The sequence below is a fragment of the Limulus polyphemus genome, unplaced genomic scaffold (genome assembly GCF_000517525.1).
Source record: "Limulus polyphemus unplaced genomic scaffold, Limulus_polyphemus-2.1.2 Scaffold3060, whole genome shotgun sequence".
NCBI classification, from domain to species: domain Eukaryota; kingdom Metazoa; phylum Arthropoda; class Merostomata; order Xiphosura; family Limulidae; genus Limulus; species Limulus polyphemus.
The window spans coordinates 20,749-43,148 of record NW_013668670.1 but is presented as its reverse complement, the minus strand read 5'-3'; the positions used below and the strand labels follow the sequence as shown (position 1 = coordinate 43,148).

Below are 22,400 nucleotides of genomic sequence, written 5' to 3'. Positions count from 1 at the left end.
AGGAGTGCAATAACTTTAGATCACCACATATGTTCCACCTATGGTGATCATATGTGATGTTCTCAAGTATAATCTGCATGCTTTTACAAATTGCTCATGCTTTTGACAGCATGAGCAACATAATCAATGGCTTAATGCAAGAGTACAGCTTTCAGACTAACTTTAGATGAGTCGATAAAAGGCTCCATTCCTTAGGATGATGTTCAGTACCAAATTCTTCCATTAGTACATCAACATTTATACACAAACACAAAGAATCTTCATGCTGTAGTGAGAAGCAAAACTTTGACAGCAACTTTGGTAAATTGAAACTCTTGTTCCTGGAGCTAATAAATTCCATTGCTGTAAATGAGAGCCAAGACATTCCCCCATGTGCTTTGATAGAAACAAATCACGAATGATATCATTTAGTCTTGTATGATCAGACGAGGCAGTTTATGTTGAGGTGCCACAGGACTAGAATTACTAGATGAAGATGATTCATGGTCTTCTTCACAGGATAACTCTTCTGTTTCCCAATTCACTGGTGGATGTGGCACTGGAAGACCATCCCCATGAGGTACTGGTTTCACTGCTGATCTGGATATTGTTTAGTTTTGCCTGAATATCCAGAAACATTCATACAAAAATAACAGACAGTTAGATGATCTTTGGGCTTACACCATATCGTGGGAACTGCAAATAGCATACTTGCCCTCTTCTTATTCAGCCACTCTTTCAAAAAAGATGTGCAAACTGTATAACACACATGTAGAGCCTAGTAATTTTCTTGGTCCCCAATTTTATACCCAAAATAGTGGTAGTAAGCTTTACCTTTACCTTGTGTGATGTTTCTCCTTTGTGAAACTGTAATATATTTTCCACAAATGTATCAGAAACTGTTTGGGTGATATTTGCACTTTACTTGAACTGAAGGCAGCCAGCATTTCAAGCAATTTTCTAAAAAATATCAAATAATTTATTTGCAGAACTAGAGTTTAAAAGATTTTAAAAAACAAATTTTGCAGAATTTGATTATATCACAGGTATGATGCAAAGAAGATGATCGGACTCTGTTTTGACTGTGACCGGATCAAGGAGGAGTGACCAACTGAGTTAGTGAGAAGCACAGAGAGAGGCATTTGATTCTGCTCCTTTTATGTTCAGTTGAGGGACTTGAAGTTTTCAGCAAACTGAGCACGTGAGGGTTTTGAGATTCCCGGATGGAGCAGGTGAGTGTGGGAATGAAGGAAAAGTGGTGCAATTCACTACAATTATATTAAGAATAAATAATATATATATAAACAATATATTTGGAATTTTACACCAAAACAATACAGTCAATGTTTGAAGTTCTCAAAAATGTATGTATGTCTTTTACCCATTAAACTGTCCGCGTAAACTTAATTTCACAGCATAAGTCTATTGGACTAAGTTGATTGCACGGTATTTCACTTACTGATAACAAAATATTGAGATATTACAATAACTCAAAATCTAGAGGTGAAGGACAAATTCTGACTTAATTTCTGAAATCAGCATCACCAAATTACCCCAAATCACTTGAGTTTTCTCCACTAGCAAAGTTTTTGTTGGCCAGTGTTATAAATTACTGCTGCACAATCACATACTATCCATGCTTTAAAGAAAATATATATCAATCACAATAAACTGTCTGTTATCGAATGCATAATTTTGGCCAAGTCTGCATTCTCCAACTGCTGCCACATCCAAACAACCTTGTATCTCATAATCTCATTCACTTTATGGCAGCATTTGTTTTATTGGTAATGAAAATTTCTCATAAAAATTGTGGCCTAAGACATGGGTTACTTGGTCAAAAGTTCTGATCAAAGCAGAGCTCTGTCAAAATTGGACCCTTCATCTTTTCTATAGGATATATACAGCATAGCAGCTAAAAGATTAGTGAAGAAATTATTAGTCTTACAAACATAGTCTTTAGTGGAAATTACACAGAATTGTTCTTGTGATGCAGAAAAGAATAAATGTTAAATGATAAACATTTACCAACAGGAAGGTGATACACCAAAAGTATGAAATACTAAGCATATAGATACTAGGGGTTAATATAAGTATATAGATTATATTTAAAGCTTAAACTTTTAAGGGGTACTAGTGGTATTGCTGATTTCTGTTGATTCAATACAGGTTTCAGATTAAATTATCAAATTCATAATTTGTCCTAATAATCAGTTCAAAGCACTTTCAAAATATTTTCGCTACTGACAGGTGTTAGAAATCAAGAGTACATTGAAACGAGAGGACATGGCCAGTAGTGTTCATGCATGAATTGCAAAGTTTTACCTCACACATTATTTTCTCATAAATTGTTTTGTTGAAATAATGTGCCAAAAATCACCGATTTCAACAGATACTTCTGAAAGAATTGCTACGATGAACAGGGTTGCTCAGACCAATCATGGGCACCATGGAAGAGTGTGCTCTCCTCCCCTGAACAGGTTTTTGTAACTATGCCACATACACACAAGTGCTTGAAGGCATGGTTCATGTTTGCTTAAACATTCTATACTGATTTGATGCATTCTGTACACTTTTTTGCCATTCTCATGGGAACTCTGGTAGGCAGTGGGCACAAAGAAGTATCCCTGGCCTTTCAGCTCTCTTGGTGGACCTGTGTATGAAGATACATATTTGTTATTTATCTACTAGATAAGAGCAATTTACTTAATCAAGTAACATATACAAAATCTTCAGCAGAGACAGAACATAACAGTTTTCAAATAAGACTGAGAGGATGAGTCATGATTATTCTTATATACTGAACAGGTAAACTAGCTTATAATACATAGAAGTATTTGCACAAGACAGGCATAATTTAACTATGTTGAGATAATGGGTAAGTTCTAGAGGTGAGAAAAATTGTTGACTTGAATGCCATGGATTTTAGAATACATACAGATACGAGAGACAAAATTTTTGAGAATTAGAAGCTTTGATAGCAATTTAAATATTAAATGTGTTTGGAATTATTATGTTTTGTTTTTTTAAATGAAGGCTTTAGCCTCTTCCACACTTATAAGAAAAAAGTGAAGGAGATCTGTTGGTAAGAAGTTAGTTGAATGTTCAAGTTAAAAGATATTACCAATATGAGGGGAAGGTTTTTTGGTTGAGTCAAAGTTCACGATGGGGGAATGCTTTTGTTTTTTTCGACAGGCTGTGATTAAATTGCTGATATAAATATGCAAAGTTATTATTTTCAGAAATTAAAATTTGAGTTTGGCTGTCCTTTTCTCATGATGCTAAATTTTGAAGGTTTTATCACTTGTCATGTGAAAAATCCATATGGAAAGATGCTATTTTTTATCTGGTTCCATATTCTTGGAATGAAATGGTTAGAAATTATACATGCAAGAGCATTTAAGGACTAGTAATTGTAAAATTATTACTTTTGATATTATTGTTAAAACTAGTTGTACAGTTAATAAGAACTATGTCTTTCACATTTTAGAAGAGTGGAGTTAGCCAATAGATATAATGGCAGGTTTACAGACCTACAGAAAAGCTCAGGATTTGATTAGAAAAGAAATAAAAAAGGTGCCTATGAGAAACAGTTTACTGATAACATCAAAACAGTAAGGATTATTTTTAAGAATGCTAAAGATTGGGCCCATAAAAGATGCTGATGGTACAGTTTGTGTTAAAGACTGTGAGGTGGCCGAGATTGTTTTTCACAAGAGAGAATATTAGCAATATTTCTGACCATTCTACCAGAAATAGTGAAATTGACTTTATTTGTACAGATAATTATTTCTTTTGTAAGCCTGAAGATTGAAGATTCAAAATATATATATGACCAGGATCATTAACATAAAATGCTTTTAAATAATTTAATGATATACATATGGGAATCAGTAGGACTTCTTCGTGGTATAATATTTGTCACACACCGAGATTGGTTAAACCGTAATCTTGTTGTGTTGTGCAAAATAAATCTTAAAAAACAAACAAGAGAAATAAGAATGATATGTCAAACACCCAAGAACATATGAAATATTGTTTGAAAGTTTGTTAGAAGTGTTGCAAGTTACAATTATTAAGTTTGTTAATGTTTTGTCATTAAGCAGATTTTTGTGCTTAATTTTCAAAGTTAGGTTATTCTTTCTTTCTAGTTACTTTCTCAAACTTCATGTGTCAAGGTTACTTTATTGGAACTATGTCAGATTGCATTGTGGAATTGAAGTTTTCTCAAAATTATACGACTTCAACTACTTGTTCAGAAGTTCTGTGAAGATTAGATGAATTGTTTGTAAAACTAAAACTGTAGTAATAGTTTATGTATTTTGCTTTACTCATGAAAATTAAATTTTAAGTAAATACAGTTTTATTTCTACAAATTATGGTATTATTGTTTCCATTACTATTCATCCTTAATTGTTAATGCAGAATAACCGATTCCTACAACCCATAAAACTTAGCTAAATTCACCTAAACTAAAGTTTAGGTTAAACATCAGAATTTGTAACTGAAACGCTGCTGTGTAGTGTTAACACTAACAATGCAAGGAAAGAATACATTTACTCTTATCTTTACTGTTTAAATACTTAAAAGTTACATTTTTTTAGACACACGCCTAGAGAAGAAAAATTTTTGCATTATTCAGTAAGGCTTTATAAGAGAATTAAAACTAAACAAAAATGACCAATTAATATGATAATTTTTATTGTCAACTGCTTTAACCGCTGTGCTGCCACTGAAAATGTTAGGGACACTCGGGCACAATACCAGCAATGTTCTCTCGAACTTTCATGCTACATGTTGCTAAAACTTAGGATCACTGGGGTGAATATATACCATATATAAGTGATTATAACAAAATACTAGCAATGGAATATCAGAATATTCTATTTTTTCCTCTTTTATTAGTTCAGTCAATCGGTTTCGTAACTTCAAACGTCTCTTCAGAATATAATTTTAGTGAGGATCTATAAGCTATAAAAAACAATCAAATACCGTTTTTGTAATGTAAATTAAATACATATACATTTTCCAAATGTACAAACATATAATTTATGAATTATACATTACACGTATAATGTATTTAAATCTAAGATGCCCGAAAATAAATAAAATTAATCAACGTTTATACAATATACTTTCCTTTTTTAACTTAAACTTTTATTCTAATTATACTTTCTTTTATTGTTATAGAAATACAATTTATTTATTCTATAAATTCATACCTCTTATTTATCATCTTTTCTGGAAGTTTTAGTAACACCTTTCACACTTCCTGCTGACTTTGAACAGACAATTACTTCTGTCTTCTTATTTCTATCTATTAAAGTGGCGCCAAAACATTATAAAATATTTTTCGAAAAATAATCTTTTACTAGCAGATACCCGCAAAACATTTCCGGCCAAATTAGTATCTTTATCGTAACAGTACTTCTTTAAATGTAACATTTCTAGCACAATACAAACGAATTGTAATCGTAGACAACGAAATGTGTATTTGTTTTGTTTGTTTTGAATTTCGCGCAAAGCTATACGAGGGCTATCTGCGCTAGCCGTCCCTAATTTAGCAGTGTAAGACTAGAGGGAAGGCAGCTAGTCATCACCACCCACCGCCAACTCTTGGGCTACTCTTTTACCAACGAATAGTGGGATTGACCGTCACATTATAACGTCTCCACGGCTGAAAGGGCGAGCATGTTTGGTGTGACGGGGATTCGAACCCGCGACTCGCAGATTACGAGTCGAGCGCCCTAACCACCTGGCCATGCCGGGCCCTCCTAGCAGGTAAACTCGTTCTTCGCGTACGAATTGGGATAACTGTAAATGTGTAATAATTATAAAAAAAGTAAATTTTTAAAATTATGATGTCAAAAAGTGTAGAAATCAACTGTTATTACGTTTTGTTTTTTGTTAATGTCTTGTATGTACGTGTCTAAATCTTATTTATATATCACCTCAAACCTGCAATTATTTTATTTTGCACAATGCGTTAGCTGTAGAGCATCGAAAATGAATAAAGTTTTCACAGTGACTATTAAGGCTAATTGCCAGAGTTTATATAACGGGTAAACTCATGCTTCGCGAAGGAAGCGTATTTAAACAGTAGGTCTAATTGTTTAAGATGTAATTGTATTCCTTTGTTTATAAGCCACAGAAAGGTAGAGAATTAACTTAATGTTTCCTTGCGTCGTAGTTTTGCACACCTATAGAACAATACACATTAATTAAACGTCATTTACTTTTGGAGTCGTATAGGCGTAAAAGTATAACTGTACAATTAGCCAATAGGATTGCTGGGTTTCCATGTGAGCTAGCACGCACACACGCATGGACTGACTGACACACGTTCTTTTAATTACATCGATATAACGAAGGTTTAGTCCCATCTATATGTGTAATACACGAGGCAAGAGAGTACAAGAGAAAAACATATGGTTATTAAATTAAAACTTCAACTTAAAATCAAGTAAAAGTAAAAACAAATGGTTTACAGTATACAGATGAGTTTTTTCTACTACTGTGGTCCAAATGCGATTTAGTGGTTAGCGTGCCGGACTTTAGAGCTGATGTTTCGTGGTTTGCGTCCAATTATCGCCAATAAATAAGAAAAGCGCTTCGTATTTTAGTGGTCATGGATGCATTAAGAGTGACGGTAAAATTCCATTATTTGTTCTGACAAGAGTAGCCCAAGCGTTGGCGATGGGTAGTGTTGATTACCTGCCTTAAGGCTTGCAAAAAATTCCCGTTCGATGTTTGAATATTTACGTGATCTTCGTTGACGAGTGCATGTAAACCTTGAGATTATAAATGAATGTTGCTAAAAATAGTTGAACCTACGTACAATTTACAATCTACTTATTTACCCAAAAATATGAATATAATGCGTCGTTTTGTTTAGGTGCTGGGCTATATTTCGAACATTTATTGGATTTTTTTGGAATGTTCTCATTTCTTCTTCACCTAATTTCGGCATTAGGTATAAATAATACAACTCGAGATAGCAAAAACAGCTGATACCGAATTATAGGCCTGGCATGACGAGGTGGTTAGGATGCTCGGCCTGCAATCTGAGGGTCGCGGGTTCGAATTCCCGTCACACCAAACATGCTCGCCCTTTCAGCCGTGGGGGCGTTATAATGTGACGGTCAGTCCCACTATTCGTTGGTAAAAGAGTAGCCCTAGAAGTGTTGGCGGTGGGTGGTGATGACTAGCTGCCTTCCCTCTAGTCTTACACTGCTAAATTATAGCAGATAACGCTCGTGCAGCTTTGCGCGAAATTTAAAACAAACCAAACTGAATTATATGTACAGTTATAAACATTTAGAAGCAGAAAAATGAAGAAAGAAACAAATTGAGTATTGTAAATTATATAAATAAGGTTTTTCACGTCAAACCTGCTTTTCATTTCATTTTGAAATTATTTTTTCAATCTCTTTATTTCTACTAATAACAGTTTATACACTGGTCTTTCTATTATTTTACACACATATATATAATAAGTTAGTTAGACTTATATCTAGCCTTTGTTCGCTACTAATAATATTAGGTCGTCAAGAAATTAATGTCGCATTTTAGAACACTTTCATTAAAAACGTACATCATATATAATAGTTAAATGAGCATCCTAAACGTCACGTTAGTGTAGCCTATATAATATGTAAAGTTTAGTATACTCTAATCTCTTATAGTGATGGCACACGACGAGACACACATTCGGTATGTAATGCTGTTTGAATATAGGAAGGGAAACGATGCCTTTATAGCCACAAATAATATCAAAGAAGTTTATGGAAATGTTTTGAACGTTCGTAAGTATCAACGATAGTTCAGTAAATTTTGTTCAGGTGACTTTAGCTTTAAAAACTATGATGGAGGGGGCCGACATGTTGGAATTGATATTGGTGCTCTTGTTGAGTTTAACCCAAGGCAGCACACCCGTAAAATGGCCCTCAAATTGCATCTCTCATGAAACAATACGTAAACATCTAAGGAATATGGGAAAATTCTCTAAAAAAGGAGTTTGGGTGCCTCACGAACTCTCCGATTATCATAGTTTCCAACGTATGAACTTACGTCTCTTCTGGCGTGTAACGCGCGCGAACCATTTTTGGACAGAATTGTCACCAGGGATGAAAAATGGATTCTCTATCCGAATATTAAACACCAAAGACAATGGCCCAGCCCTAGACAAAAAAAAAAAAAAAAAAAAAAAAAAAAAACTGAACTCCATCCGTAGAAAGTGATGCTTTGCAGTTAGTGGGACATTAAAGAAGTAATTTATTTCGAACTCCTCAATCCACAGCGAACTGTCAATGTCCTTCATCAGAAACGCCCTTCACTCGTCAATTGGAAAGGTGTTCTTCTCGTCGACAATACAAGTCGAGCGCCCTAACCACCTGGCAACGTCGGGCTCAGAAGAAGAGAACCGTCCTTTCTCGAAATATTTGGTACAGTTATATTTTTATCCGTATTGACTTAACTAATGTAAAAATATACAAAATTGTATTTTCAGTAGAATACTGACTTATTGGATAGGGTGGACAGGAGAGCACTACAATGATTCCAGGGATAGAAATACTCTCTTGTAAAGAGTTTTTCATTTAGTTTCTTTTGACAAAGAAGGGCATGAGTTATCTTATTGAAATTTACATATTATATGATTTCTTTAGTATGTAGTATCCTGAAACTAATAGTAGGACAGGAAAAATGTTAAGTTAGAGATATATAAAATACAGGCTATATTTCATTTAAGACACCTTTTTTTCTAAAAGGGTTAGTTATTTGTGGAATAAATTGTCATTCATTGTCGGTAATGGAAGCTCCTGGGAGGTTATGATGCAATCGATGGATTTACGTTAAATGAAGTATGGTCTTAACTTTTATGTTTTTCTAAATACTACGTGCGGAAATGTAGCCTTAATGGATAAGATTATCCGTTGATATCGTACGTTTGTTAAAATATGTCCAAAATGTGTAATAGACTGACTAAACTCATTCACTTTTTACATTGATATTGATGGGAGATTTTAATAATTAAGTTATATTCACAGGCACAAAATGATCAGGTAAATTAACTCTTTCACTTCGCGATAGATTTTGAGTAAATGTTACGAAGAAGTCACGAAAATTTTCGAATTTCTGGAAGTTTTGATACATTTCCAGTCTCTATGTTTTCAGAATATTTTCTCTAAGCATGGGACTGTCTCCCTCAGCTATAGCTATATATATGTGTATGATTGTGTGGATGTGCACTGTTTTTGTCGCATAGTTGTGAAGATAGTAACCTTCTTATTTCTTACCTTTCTAGAAATAAGAACTTTCCAACTTTCTACGTTATGCGCACACGCACACCATTGTCTGCACTGCAGGCAAATCTAGTTCTAACTTTATAATACGTCATATTTTAATATTTTATTTCATTACCTTTCTTCATTTCATAGGTTTCAAAGTTTACCACTTCTGTTCCCAGATTCAACTCTAGACATAGTTTCTAAAATAAAAAACTTGTTTTTTACAAATAGACTACCGATTTACGCCTCATATACAAATACTTATTAATGTGCATTATGGATGTAAGGTCACATACGTACATACATACATATTAAAAATAAATGCGTTTAAAAACTAAGAGTTCACAAGCCTTTGGAGTTATCCTGTAGATTACTCCTTTACCCGTTAAAATTATATTAAAGAGCACAACACATCAATTAACAGCTTCTACTGATCTAATCACATCAGACCATCGTGGTCTAAATAATGTATAGACATTCCTCTAATTAAAACTGTTCCAATTAGTAGAGTGACAAATAACCACCAATCTGTATTTCTTATATTCTAAACTCTAATTAACATGTTATATTTTTAAAGAAGAAAATAAAGTTCAAACACAGACATAATTTAATCTGCAATATAACCTACAAAATTACAGCCAAGATCAACACTGTGCCATGTTTATGGTCATACATTCAGGAGCTATCACTGGTAACACTTTCCTACATTTGGGATAACAACACTGGGATCTATATCCAACGTGAATGGACTATCTAGTGTAGGATAAGCCAGCACCAACAACTTAATTTGAACAACATTTCAGTGACTGAATTTCCTAATCATCGACTTGAGTAAATGTTTTTCATATTATCATTGGACATTCAACCACTGGCAACAAATGTTAAACTCCACATTCAATATGCACAAGTACAGACTTGCCTGGCTTCAGTTTCAAGACGAGTTCGTTTATTCACTGACATGTATATACAGACACCAGAATATAACTCATGTAAATGAGATGGAGATGTTTTTCCCATTGCAAGTTTCATAGTGTAAGCTACATCAATTGCTTGAAATTATTAGGTGAATTATACATGTTGAATGGCATTATATAAGATTCATGCAACCCATCTCAGTTTCTGATCATCATTCAGCTCATGAAATATATGTATAGAATGTAAAGTAACATGTTCACTCACATAATTATTAACTTCTTACATAGATCAGAAATAAAAGATAATCTGATAAGTTAATATATTGCTCTTACATATAATGAGTATACTGAGTTGTTTCATCAGTTCGTTCGTTACTCCCTGTTGTTAGCGATATTTTTAGTGTTAACGATAACAAATTAATGGGTGCGTAAAGGCACATTCAGACATTTAAAATGCTCAATGCAAGTTACAGGATCCATCCATTTAAAATCCACACACAATATTGTCATTCTTTTATTCTTCATGATCTTATGTTACAAATGCGTGAATAAAAATTGTAACCTACTGAGTTTGTTATGCTGCTCTGCACCGATATTGCCTTTACAATCTTCACTTAGTGACGGTCTGAGAGATGTACATTCATTCACGGATGTGATGCTGTAGTAGAAGTGACATTAGTCATATTATTAGCTTTATTCACTTTCGTATTCGCAATTCAAATAATACTCTTGCATGTAACTGAATAACTATGTCCATCATTACAATACATCTTTGGGATAAAACTGGCACGTAGAGGAACAGCTGTCCAAGCAAGGAAAGCAAGTTAATTTCTGAACAAACAAACAGTGGGTTTTGTGCGTTAGTTCAGCAGAAAATGGCAATGTACTATAATGATTCCATATGTTTGGAGGGAGCTTTGACTTTCTTCTCTATGTGTACTCACGCAGCCTGCTATACAAGTTCTTGTTGATTGGAATTAGATTATTTTACCTCAGAAATACAGGAACAAAACACAATTTATTAAACTATAACAACAAAAATCTAAAATAAAACTCCCAAACCATTTGAATCCAAATGTTATGACGTGCAACAACAACAACAGTTACTAAATCCATGCTTGGTCGGGACATCATACAAACGTTAATAAACGATACAACATAAATAACAATGTTATTAATTTCAATAAATATAGGAATTAGGACAAAAGAACCAGAAGAAGAAAATACCTATTTCCGAAAAAACAAACACATTTTACCAAAATTAAAAACTTCAATAACAATATCGAGCAATACTCAGCAATAATTCGTTCTAACTATATCTCGTGAACTGACTCATTTAAGATCATAGAAAGGTTTTTATTTAGTGGTTAGACCATGAGGTTACATCTCACGTGACTAGCTAATTTACATGATATTTCACAACATTAATATCTGTACACCACCGCTAGGGGAAGCTTGTGTAAGTTTTATAATACAAACACACTCAAATTTAACGTGTTCTATCTAGAAAGTGAGTTAGTACTTTAATATAACTAAAAATTAATAGTTGAACTAAACGATTGAAGGAATAATAAATGAACGGTAAACAGAACCGGAACAAAATAAAAGTAGACTTCACTATCTCACAAGAGTACATGATACACAGTAACGTTTAGTAGAGTTCTGGCAGCATCAGTGCACGTAGTTGTAACCAGCTTGTTACCACAATTTTAGTCACAAGTAAACTAATCTTCACATTCAGATTGGTGACCATAATCAACTCAGACTCCATTTTTCTCGTTCTGACTTTGCTCATGACAATGGAGCTCATCAAGATATTACCAATCTGAAGTATTTCATGGAGAAGCTTCAGCCACAGTGACACCTCTGTTGGCTTTGTTTCCTTCTAGAAAGTAGTTAAGTTTGATCATCTTGAATATTGTTGTAACAGAAACACATTCTGTCAGACACCCATGTTGTGCCAAAAGGGTTTGCCCTATAAATCTTCGGTGAACTTGTCAATAAGTAATTTTTCACAACCCATTAATACCATACTTTTGTTAGCCTTCCCAAGTAGGTGTAGCATGTAATTTACATAAGTGCTTAAATTCTCACGGGAGTGTGAGTGTCATGATATAAAAAGACTGTTTCGTTTAGATATTAGTGATTAATTTATTTTTGTGCGTGAATATTTTATTATTGTTTGGCTTTTGTTATAATAAGAGTTAAAAGCAGACAAATATAGGAAGTTTTGTTAATAATTCATTGACGTCGAGAATATAGAAGGCGGGCAGACGAGTAAGTGATAATGATATATATAGCGTGAGAGGAGCAGGAAGCAGCAGACAGACAGAAAATAGCAAAAGAAAATAAAGTTGGTGTGAAGTTAACTACCGTAGAAATGATAAGCCTAACGTTTAATATGTTAGAGTGAAACTAACAGTAGAAAAGAAGATAGTAAAAATAATTTTATTCCATCAATGCATGATTCTAAAGTACTTGAATCAGCCCGAGTGCACTTTGACAAAAGGAGCAGAGGATCTTCAAAAGAAAGAAGACCAAATGATTACGGTATCTCGCGCCACAATTGTAAGTGAATCACAGAGAATAGTAGTCCAAAAAAATAGAGAAAACAGTTCGGCTTATCAACTGTAATTGAAAAAGTAATTGAATAGGCCTAAGTGGATATTTGAGAAGAAGGAGAGAACTACATATATAGTATTTATGATATGTCCATAATATCTATAGTGTTGAAGAATTTATTGTATATACGTTAACTTGTTCTGAATATATATATATAACTTTGAAAACAAATGAAGTGCGTGCTGCTTATTCATCGTTGAATTTATCATTAACAAGCCACAGACATGTACTGTAGATGAATTCTTAGCCCAACAACAACATAGTATATATTTATACTATTAAGAAATATAACTAAAAGCTTTTAAATTCTGACAATTGGCGAAAAATATATTTTAAATTCTGACAGTGAGCTGCATCAGGAGTTAGGGAAGTCCTAGGTGGTGAATTATCTCCTTGGGTCTGAGATCCATTCAATAACATAAACATGGATCTTTAGATATTTTGAGCCATGTCATATTTTTTGTACCATTATAAGTCCTTCATCTTTGTGGAAAATTCTTTTTCACTTCAAATGAAATACAGATGCACAATATTAAAGAATACAAATGGAAACCAGATATGCATAAACACTGTAAGGTAAGTTCCTAGTCACAGCAACAAAATTTGACTTGATAACTTAGAACCAATGGATAAACTGCAATACCATAATAATGAGAGATTTGGAAATGAAAGTAATGCAAAGTATAAATAAAAGTCAGATGTAACCAAACTGATGCAGTTCTTTCACAGGAAAACAACATTTTATTGAACAAACATAGAACAAGAATTGTAAGCTGAACATATACGAAATCTTTCTGTTTGTTTTTCAAATCTGCTAACTGTTTAAATGCTACTCTATGAATAATAGACAACTGTAAAATACAAACGGTGTTTTACCAGGGTAAAATCTGAGCTGAAATTAACCTTCTTTAGCATTACACTCTCTCCTAAGCTATCAGAATTTCCCAGAAATTCCAAACCAACCACGTCACGAAGAAGGATCCATTAACAGTTTTCTACTTTTTTTTTTATCTTGCACACATAACCAAAACGTTAGACTGTGAGCGAGGTTAATGCGTTAAAGACTGTGCTCAGTCAAGTTAACTAGAACTTGTAATTAAGTACAGAAATATGTATCAACATCTCGAAAATTTGATGAATAAATATATGTTCATATGAGTATCAGAGGTGTTTAGCTTATGATATCCCACTGAAATACATACTTTCAAATGTATTTTGACATATGCAGATAAAGGAAAAGGCATTGTTATCTTGAAAATTAATATATCACTGAAATGAGCCATATATTTCATCAATTTCAAAATAACATTTTTACTAACTCTGCTCATGAAAAGGGAGGGATAAAATCTAGTGTTCCACATAGAACTTAATATAATAGGATACTATATCAAACACACTTTTTGACCAAATATTTTCAGGCATTATTCATGAGTTTCCTAAAGGCACTAATGTGAACTACTAATTTGATCTCATTTTTCATTTCTTAGTTAATGGAAATATAATATCAGAAACTTCTTGTTCTTATTTAAAAACTTTGGTTTTCATGAATTTACCGTCACAAAGTCGATGATATTTCTCACCGAGAATTCAAATATCTCTTCTCCCAATAAGTTTATGGATCACTCGAGATATCGAATTTTTTCACACGAATATTCATGTGGATGAAACTTTAGCAATAATTCTCCCCCATCTCTTCTCAATACACACTACAATTGCATAGATTTTATCATCGCCCAAAAAACTGAATCATTTCGTCTTTAATGATGTTCTATATGACCATCCTAGATAGTCTTAGCCAATATTTTTCTAAGTCACTAGACTTAGTTAGTTCTACATGATGTATACCTTATATTATAACACGCTATATGCGTAAAAAAGGTTTACCGTTTAGTTAAGCTTGCTATGTTCCAAAATTTCTAGCATGTCTAATCTCTCAGCTTCACAGTATTAAGCTTACAAATATATTTTTAAAAAATAGATAGTTACCATTTTTGTATATCAAGATACCTACAAATGGTAGTATATTTCATACTTCTCTATATCATAAAATCCCTTTAACAGATTTTTATATAGAACATTTTAATTACGTCACGCTGGAGGATAATTCAAATTCCAGATATCACAAGGAACTCATATATTTATTCAAAGTTAAAAACAACAACAACAAAGTACTTGAAAGCTTTGTTTGGAAATAAAACCACTAAACACTTTCTCTTATCTCGAAGACTTCAATCCAGCATATATATGAATATTTTTATATCTATTCGACTACTCATTTACTCTTAACGTTTTCTAGCTAACCGCCATGTCATTTTGGTGTTTGTTCTAAGTAACTTTAATCACTTTCTTTTGAGACTTCACAGATGGTAAAATATTTATACTCTGAAGTATTTAATGTATAAATATGAAGTTTTTAAATTTACTCACTGTTTTATCACTATATTCTAAGAAGCAACAGCATTTGATTCTTATTTAAACACAATATTTTAACTAAATATCTAGATTTCTGAAAATAATTGCATGTAATTAAACTAGTCCAAGATTTCATATCCAGGTTGTTCCTAAACCAATTCAATAATAGTGCAGAAACTCAAGTATGTTACACTTATTTGATGAATTAACCAATTTGAACGGTAAGATATCGCTAATTACAACTCATAAGAACAAGAGTATCCTCAAATTCAAAATGACCAAAATTATGATCTGATTGAATTGACTTGTCTTAATGTCACATTTGAAAAAACAACAAAGAAATACTCATTGACAAATATTCTAACATGCAAATTTCCAAGATGGAGATATCTCTCTTACTTAATGGTATTGGATAATAAAGGAATATGGATACATTTGGTGCACCAAAACCATCCAGAATGAGAACTGCAACAAGTTGTACCCCAAAAGTAGTAAGCAAAGGCGTTTTATAATAGGTGAGAATCCCCAAACACAAATATCAGTGATAAAAGCCACCTATATGTCATAGGCAACACGGTGCAATATGATGAAGAAGGATCGTATACACAAATTGTCTCCACGACATATCAATTCACATACCTGAAATGGCTGGAGAATGACATAGGTATACATGTAGAGACATACTGGAAAAGTTTTCGAACACAATTTCAAAGGATTCAGTATGATCAGGCTGTTGATTGCTTATGTAAAGCAATCAGGGAGAATAGGTGTGCTTTGAACATGACAGCCTTACAGTGGAACCTTTTCCAGTGGAAACTATCTATGTTACAGGCCTATTTCAAAATATATGGTCATGGCTACATGGACCGTAATGGCGTAATGAGGCTCTAAAATCGTTTTGATATAACGTATGCAACCTCTGTATTTTTAGTTAAACAGATAAATAAATATATGTGGGAAAAATACACAGCCTGACATGTTATTAAGACTACTATAAGCCTAACTCTCACCCTTTTATATATCATGTTATAGAATATTATATTAATCTTGTATTATTTTCAGACTTTTAGATACTTGTAGCACTTCAACTTAGACCATGGCAAACTCATAACTTAAGATTTAAACATTTCTCTGAGTAGTGTTACCATTCGACTACCTCTGAGTTACTATGGTACTGATTGGCTACATTGTTTTGCAAGATGACCTTACTAAGTTATTAACTTGACCTTTCTATGGGAATAGAGAGTGATCGTTTTACTTTTTATGTAAAGCTTAAGAAGGTTTGTTTTTCGTTCTCTGACTTCACCTATGTGTTTAACTTTTATTTTCAGTCTTATTACAACTCTAATCCTATATAGTTCCTGTGCTAGTGGTGTTTGTATTAATTACTGAGTTATAAAGTTATTATTAAGCAATGTATAAAAGTTAAAAGTATATATGCAAGTAAGAAGCAACACCATGAAAGTTGAATTTCAATTGAAATAGTTTTGTGAAATATTTTTATTTCTACTTTCTTCTTAAACTTCACTGTAAAGATGACTCTTACACAGAGATATTTTATCTTTATTTTTCAAGCTTCAGTAACTGCCAGAATAGGTCTGCATTTCTCTGGTTTTTGCAGTTGTAATTTAACTGCACGTAAAACTATAGGAATACTATGGAGTAAATTAATGAGGTATTTTGGAACTGTGAGTATAATGTACATAGGTAAGGTGACTGAGAGGCTAGGCAAACGAAATACAGAGAATCACATTTAGGTAAAAAGAATACCACTCCAAGACATGAAATGCTCTCCTGTAATGTGGCAAACACTTTAGAAATTTACTATATGCTCACTGACCAATAATCATTTAAAACATGGTAACATTGGATGAACATGCTACAGTCTCAGCATGACTGAGAGTTGATATTGACCAAAGACGTCTAAGTTGATTTTTGTCCTCATCAAGTCTGAGAGTTGTTACTGACCAAAGACGTCTGTGTTGCCTTCTGCCCTCAGCAAGTCTGAAAGTTGATATTAACCAAAGACGTTTGAGCTGCTTTCTGCTCTCAGTATAACCTCTAGAGAACCAGACAGCCTCATTCATGGTGAGCTATGGCTGTATGCTCCCAACTTCAGCATACTCTGGGGAGAATGAAGTTGCAAAAGTTAAGATATATGTGGGACTGCATGTTTTATCCATAGAAACCTATAAGCTGTGACAATCAAAGGCATAAATAACCTCTAGAGAACCAGGCAGCCTCATTCATGGTGAGCTATGGCAGTATGCTCCCAACTTCAGCATACTCTGGGGAGAATGAAGTTGCAAAAGTTAAGATATATGTGGGACTGCATGTTTTATCCATAGAAACCTATAAGCTGTGACAAGCAAAGGCATAAATAACCTCTAGAGAACCAGGCAGCCTCATTCATGGTGAGCTATGGTTGTATGCTCCCAACTTCAGCATACTCTAGGGAGAATGAAGTTGCAAAAGTTAAGATACATGTGGGACTGCATGTTTTAGCCATAGAAACCTATAAGCTGTGACAAGCAAATGCATGATCACTCATAAATAACCCCTAGAGAACCAATGCTACACAAAAAATATATATAGTGTCATTTTAACCCAGGTTGGTAGCAAATTTATTCTGAGTTGAGATTTGATTATTTTAGGGTTTTTTTTCTTATTATAATTGAAAAATATTTATATCCATATATGTGCAATTTCTTGATCTGTACTTGAAGTTTACTTAGGTAATGAATATTTTGGTTTTCATAAATTTTTATCATGTATTTAACAGTAAACTGTTATGTTTGATGAAAAGTTAAACTAATTATATTTATATAAAGTTTATCTGAAACTAGTTTTTAGTAAGGTGTATTGTATATCTGTGATAAGATGGGGAATGAAATGTTTCTTGTATCACACTTCCTAACCTTTGATTTGTGTTTGGTGTAGACTGTACTTAACAGTCAGTCATGATTATTCCTTTTATGTTTGCATAACTTGAAAAAATTATGCATGAAGTTGAACTTCAGACTTAAGTTACATTAGGATGTTTGACTGATGGCGGTAGTGACATACGACTACTTGTGTTAAACTTCAACTTTCAGATATGCATTTAAAAGTGCTTTTGAGAGTAGCTAATATTGAACTAGCTGCCTTGTCAGTTTATATAAGGATTACACAGATGAATATGTATAACTAAGTATGATATTTAGTTTTACATGATGCAAGGTAATTCAACTTTGAACTTATTACAAGAATGTTTATTCTGAACTTTTGTTACTCTGTTGATGTTCAATGTTTGACATGTATTGATAGTACCTGGAACTGATTACGTAGATATTCACAATATAGTCTTGTAAATCACGTAGTATGAAGTACATCTGTTAAAGACACACTAATAAACAGCCACAAACCAAAAACAAAGATCCTGAGCTTCAATATGTAAATTCTTATTTAGAGACCTTATATTTTGTCATTAATGGAATTCCTCTCTTTTCTTAAACAGTCAGATTTGTTTTAAGTTCGACTTTGTCTGTTGCATAATTCAGCTCATATAATTTTTAAAACTTTAAAATTGTATTTATATTTAAAATCAACACAGTATATTTTTGTTATTTTGTTTAGAATCAAAATACTATATATTTTTTATTTTGTTGAACGCAAGTTCCAAATTATTAAGCGACGATAAAATTGAACATAAAGTAAAACGAGTGAACTATTAAACAAAATTGTTATTCAGAAACTTTACTCAAATTGCTCAGCAGCTATTAAAATCTGTGCGACTATTGAATGTACAACAGTGCTTGAAGACGGCGGATAGTGTTTGTACGTTCTATAAGTAAGGTATTCTATATTGTTACTTCCATTAACAGTATTGGACAAAATGTTTAGTATATCTAATTTAATTTTAGTTTTATTATTATACTTCTATTATGGAGATTGTTTTACATTGTTAGCTTGATATATGTATTTTGGACTAACCTAAATCTCCTAAGTATCATGAGATACTATTGGAACTATGGCAGAAAATATTGTTAACAGCAAGGGCACCCAACACATGAAACAATACATTCAAATCTTGGTAAATAATAAATAATATGAAAAGTATATGTAATCAGCTATACTCATTATTAGGTTGATTTTTAGTTTCACTCTAACTGAGTAGTTGCTCTGAACGGAAGTTAATATTAATTATCTGGCTGCTAAAATTCAGAAAAAAAAAGAGTGGAAATTAAGAGAAACAAGGTCTAAAAACACCAGACAGATCTAATGAAATAACCCCGAAATCTTAGTAAAATATCCCACATGTCCACGGGTTACATACTTCAACCAATGGTTCATTTAAAATTCTAAGTCACCCAAAGCCAGTTCTACAGGTTTCTGTATTACGTGTTTGAATACGATACTTTCTTAGAAGTTCATAAAAAACACATATATGCTAGCTCGGGACTTAAAAGCAAAGGATGCAGAACATAACCTTTGCCTATGTAGAAAGATTAATTCGCGTTTATGACCTTAGAACATCTGGTTAACATCGATATGTTTAACTTTGTGTTTTTTTTGTTTTTTTTTGCATGAGTGACATAGACCCTTCATTATTCTGTTTCTGGAAAAAATCCAATACATGCTGAATGCTCCAATCTAAAACATTTTTAAACGCATAAATGAAAACAAATAATACCTTAGAGGTCACAATTAACTCCATACCACTATCCAACATTCAGACCGAACTCTAGTATTCTCACTCAAGTCTTTGCTCTCTGTTATGTTCATAATGACTGATTCATTTTGCGTTAAACAACACTTCGAAGTGACTATGTATAGAGTTTGGTACACGTGTGCCACGCCTATTATATATATATATATATAATCACAAACTCGTATTCATGTACACATAAGGCTACAACTGCTATACATTATTACAGCTACTCTGATAACAATGGAGATTTTCAAGTGGAAAAATTAGTAAAGAAAAAAAATATTTTGGTATAAGAACATATCTTCACGGTTTTAAATTTCGCAGAGAGGAATGTTCTTTCGCAGATCAGATTTTTTTCTTGAGAATGTTGACTGGTGGCTGAAAATTAACACTGTGAACTTAAGGTCCATATTTATCAATGAGGAAGCCCAATACGGTGAAAATGCGAGATGGTCGGTCCTATTTACTGGGTTTGTGTGGAAACTTGAGCAGGGCGTGCTAACGCGCTGGCTGAACCACAAGCTCCAGGTTCGTGTCCCATTGCTACATAAATGCACTCCGCACTCTAGGGCTGTGGGTATGATAGAAGAATGACGATCAAATCTTACTATTTGACTTGCATAGCTCAAGGGTTGACGGTGGGTGTTATTCACTAGCTTCTTTACCTATAGTCTATCGACTCAAATTGAGGGTAGGTTACCGTAGATAGGCCTTATGTAGCTTTTTGCGAATTTTTGGAGCAAACAAACAAATGTTTAAGCTTAGAGAAGGGATCATTATACTCTATTTCATTGGCTGTAGAATCCAGTCCACTGTTATTAGTTACATCCTAGTTATTGGTACTTACCTGTAACTTGTATTTCCCTTTTTAAATTTATTTTCTATATTATAACTATTTCAAAATTTCCCCATCACATCCGAGTAATGTCTGTTGTGTAGTGCTACTATATTACTTAGCGTTATTCGACTGATTATGTTTTATGTGACTTGTTTCCCGTTTCGGAATTTTTTTAGCTCAACTATAATTATTTGTTTTTTTTTCTTGGTGGAGATAACTTTGTTTCCTTGTTATCGTTAATAATGTTACAAGGCGTTTTATTCTCACTGTAAACCCAATGAAGGGCCGTTGCTCGAAACGTTGTTTACATATTCGTTAACAGGGACGGACTAGGATTTAAATCCAGGCTGGCCAAATTTACCAGGCCAGACCACGGTGAAGCCTGGTAATTTTAATTTCGATAATCTTAAATGAGTGTGTATGTTTTGTGATAGCAAAGCCACATCGGGCTATCTGCTGTGTCCACCCAGGGGAATCGAACCCCTGATTTTAACATTGTAAATCCGAAGACTTACCGCTGTTCCACCGGGGGACCATCTTAAATGAAGGTTGTCAGTTTCAATGTTGTTCTTCAGTATTGCGAGGACACTTGTATTGCCTTGACCAATGAAAATCAACGCTTAAATAATCAAACTTACAACCATATAAAATGATGTGGAATTGTCAACCTTCTATCGGAAAATGAAGAAAGACGCAACACAAAAATTGAGTTCATATATGAGATAAACTTCTGTTTTAAGAAACTTTTTTTCAGTTTTAATTGTATTGTACTAGAGCTCGCATAAAATATTTTAAATGTATACATGAAAACAGCAACATTAGCTTCCGTTGTGTCGAGTAACTGACTGATCAAGAGTTGAGGTACTGCACAAAAAACACTTCCTTCCGTTGTGTCGAGTAACTGACTGATCAAGAGTTGAGGTATTGCACAAAAACACTTCGAGTAATTCAGTTGTCAAGACCCAAAGAATTGCAAACAAACACACTATATTTGGACGTGTTACGGAATGAACAAATTAGAATTAATTGTTTTGGTATAAAACACAATACCTATTTTGTCTTTCCTATAAACAGATCACCCATCCTTTAGCCTAAAAACTATATTGTTTTCCCCTATTTGTGACATAATGTTATCTTCGACGAAAGTATAGTACAAAGTGATCTAAGAACCTTGATTTCATTTCAGTCGGCTTGAGAAACTTTGTTTTGAGCGAATGGATATGACAGATGTAGTGTGGTTGGAAAAGGACTACATAAAAATGTAATAGGCCTAATACTAATGGCTTTTGAAAAAAATAATCGATTCTATCTCACCATTGTTAACTCAATTCAGTTTTAGTTTCAAGGAGACAATGATATTAATTATCATTGTTTACATTTTCCTAAACGCATTTCCTTATGTGGTTTTACAACCAATGTAGCTCAAAAACTATACAGCACTCGATTAGAACAGTAAACATATTGTTACGACAGCGGAAGTCACGTGACGCTAGTAACACATCATTGACTTCTATAAATGTATTGCCCCTTCCTGAATGCTCTAGCGTTTACTATATATGCGGTAGTCTTGTATATATATAAGACGGTCACAAAGTAACGGGAACAATGTGTAATTGAACTGCGGACAGAGTATTGTTGAATCGAGCACGTGAGACGTT

The 22,400-nt window shown here is 33.3% G+C and overlaps 1 long non-coding RNA gene across 2 annotated transcripts in view; it reads right to left on the bottom strand.

Moving 5' to 3' along the window:
* LOC111088057 overlaps positions 1 to 5,283 on the bottom strand; it is a 24,190-nt gene extending 18,907 nt beyond the window's left edge. The window contains exons 1-3 of one of the 2 annotated variants that reach the window (XR_002612674.1): positions 5,202 to 5,283; positions 2,305 to 2,632; positions 820 to 1,247 (exon numbers count right to left, since the gene is read on the bottom strand). This is a non-coding gene — a long non-coding RNA (uncharacterized LOC111088057). The remainder of the gene's footprint in view (positions 1 to 819; positions 1,248 to 2,304; positions 2,633 to 5,201) is intronic. The other variant, XR_002612675.1, reaches the window with a different exon arrangement.
* Positions 5,284 to 22,400: the final 17,117 nt, after the last annotated feature.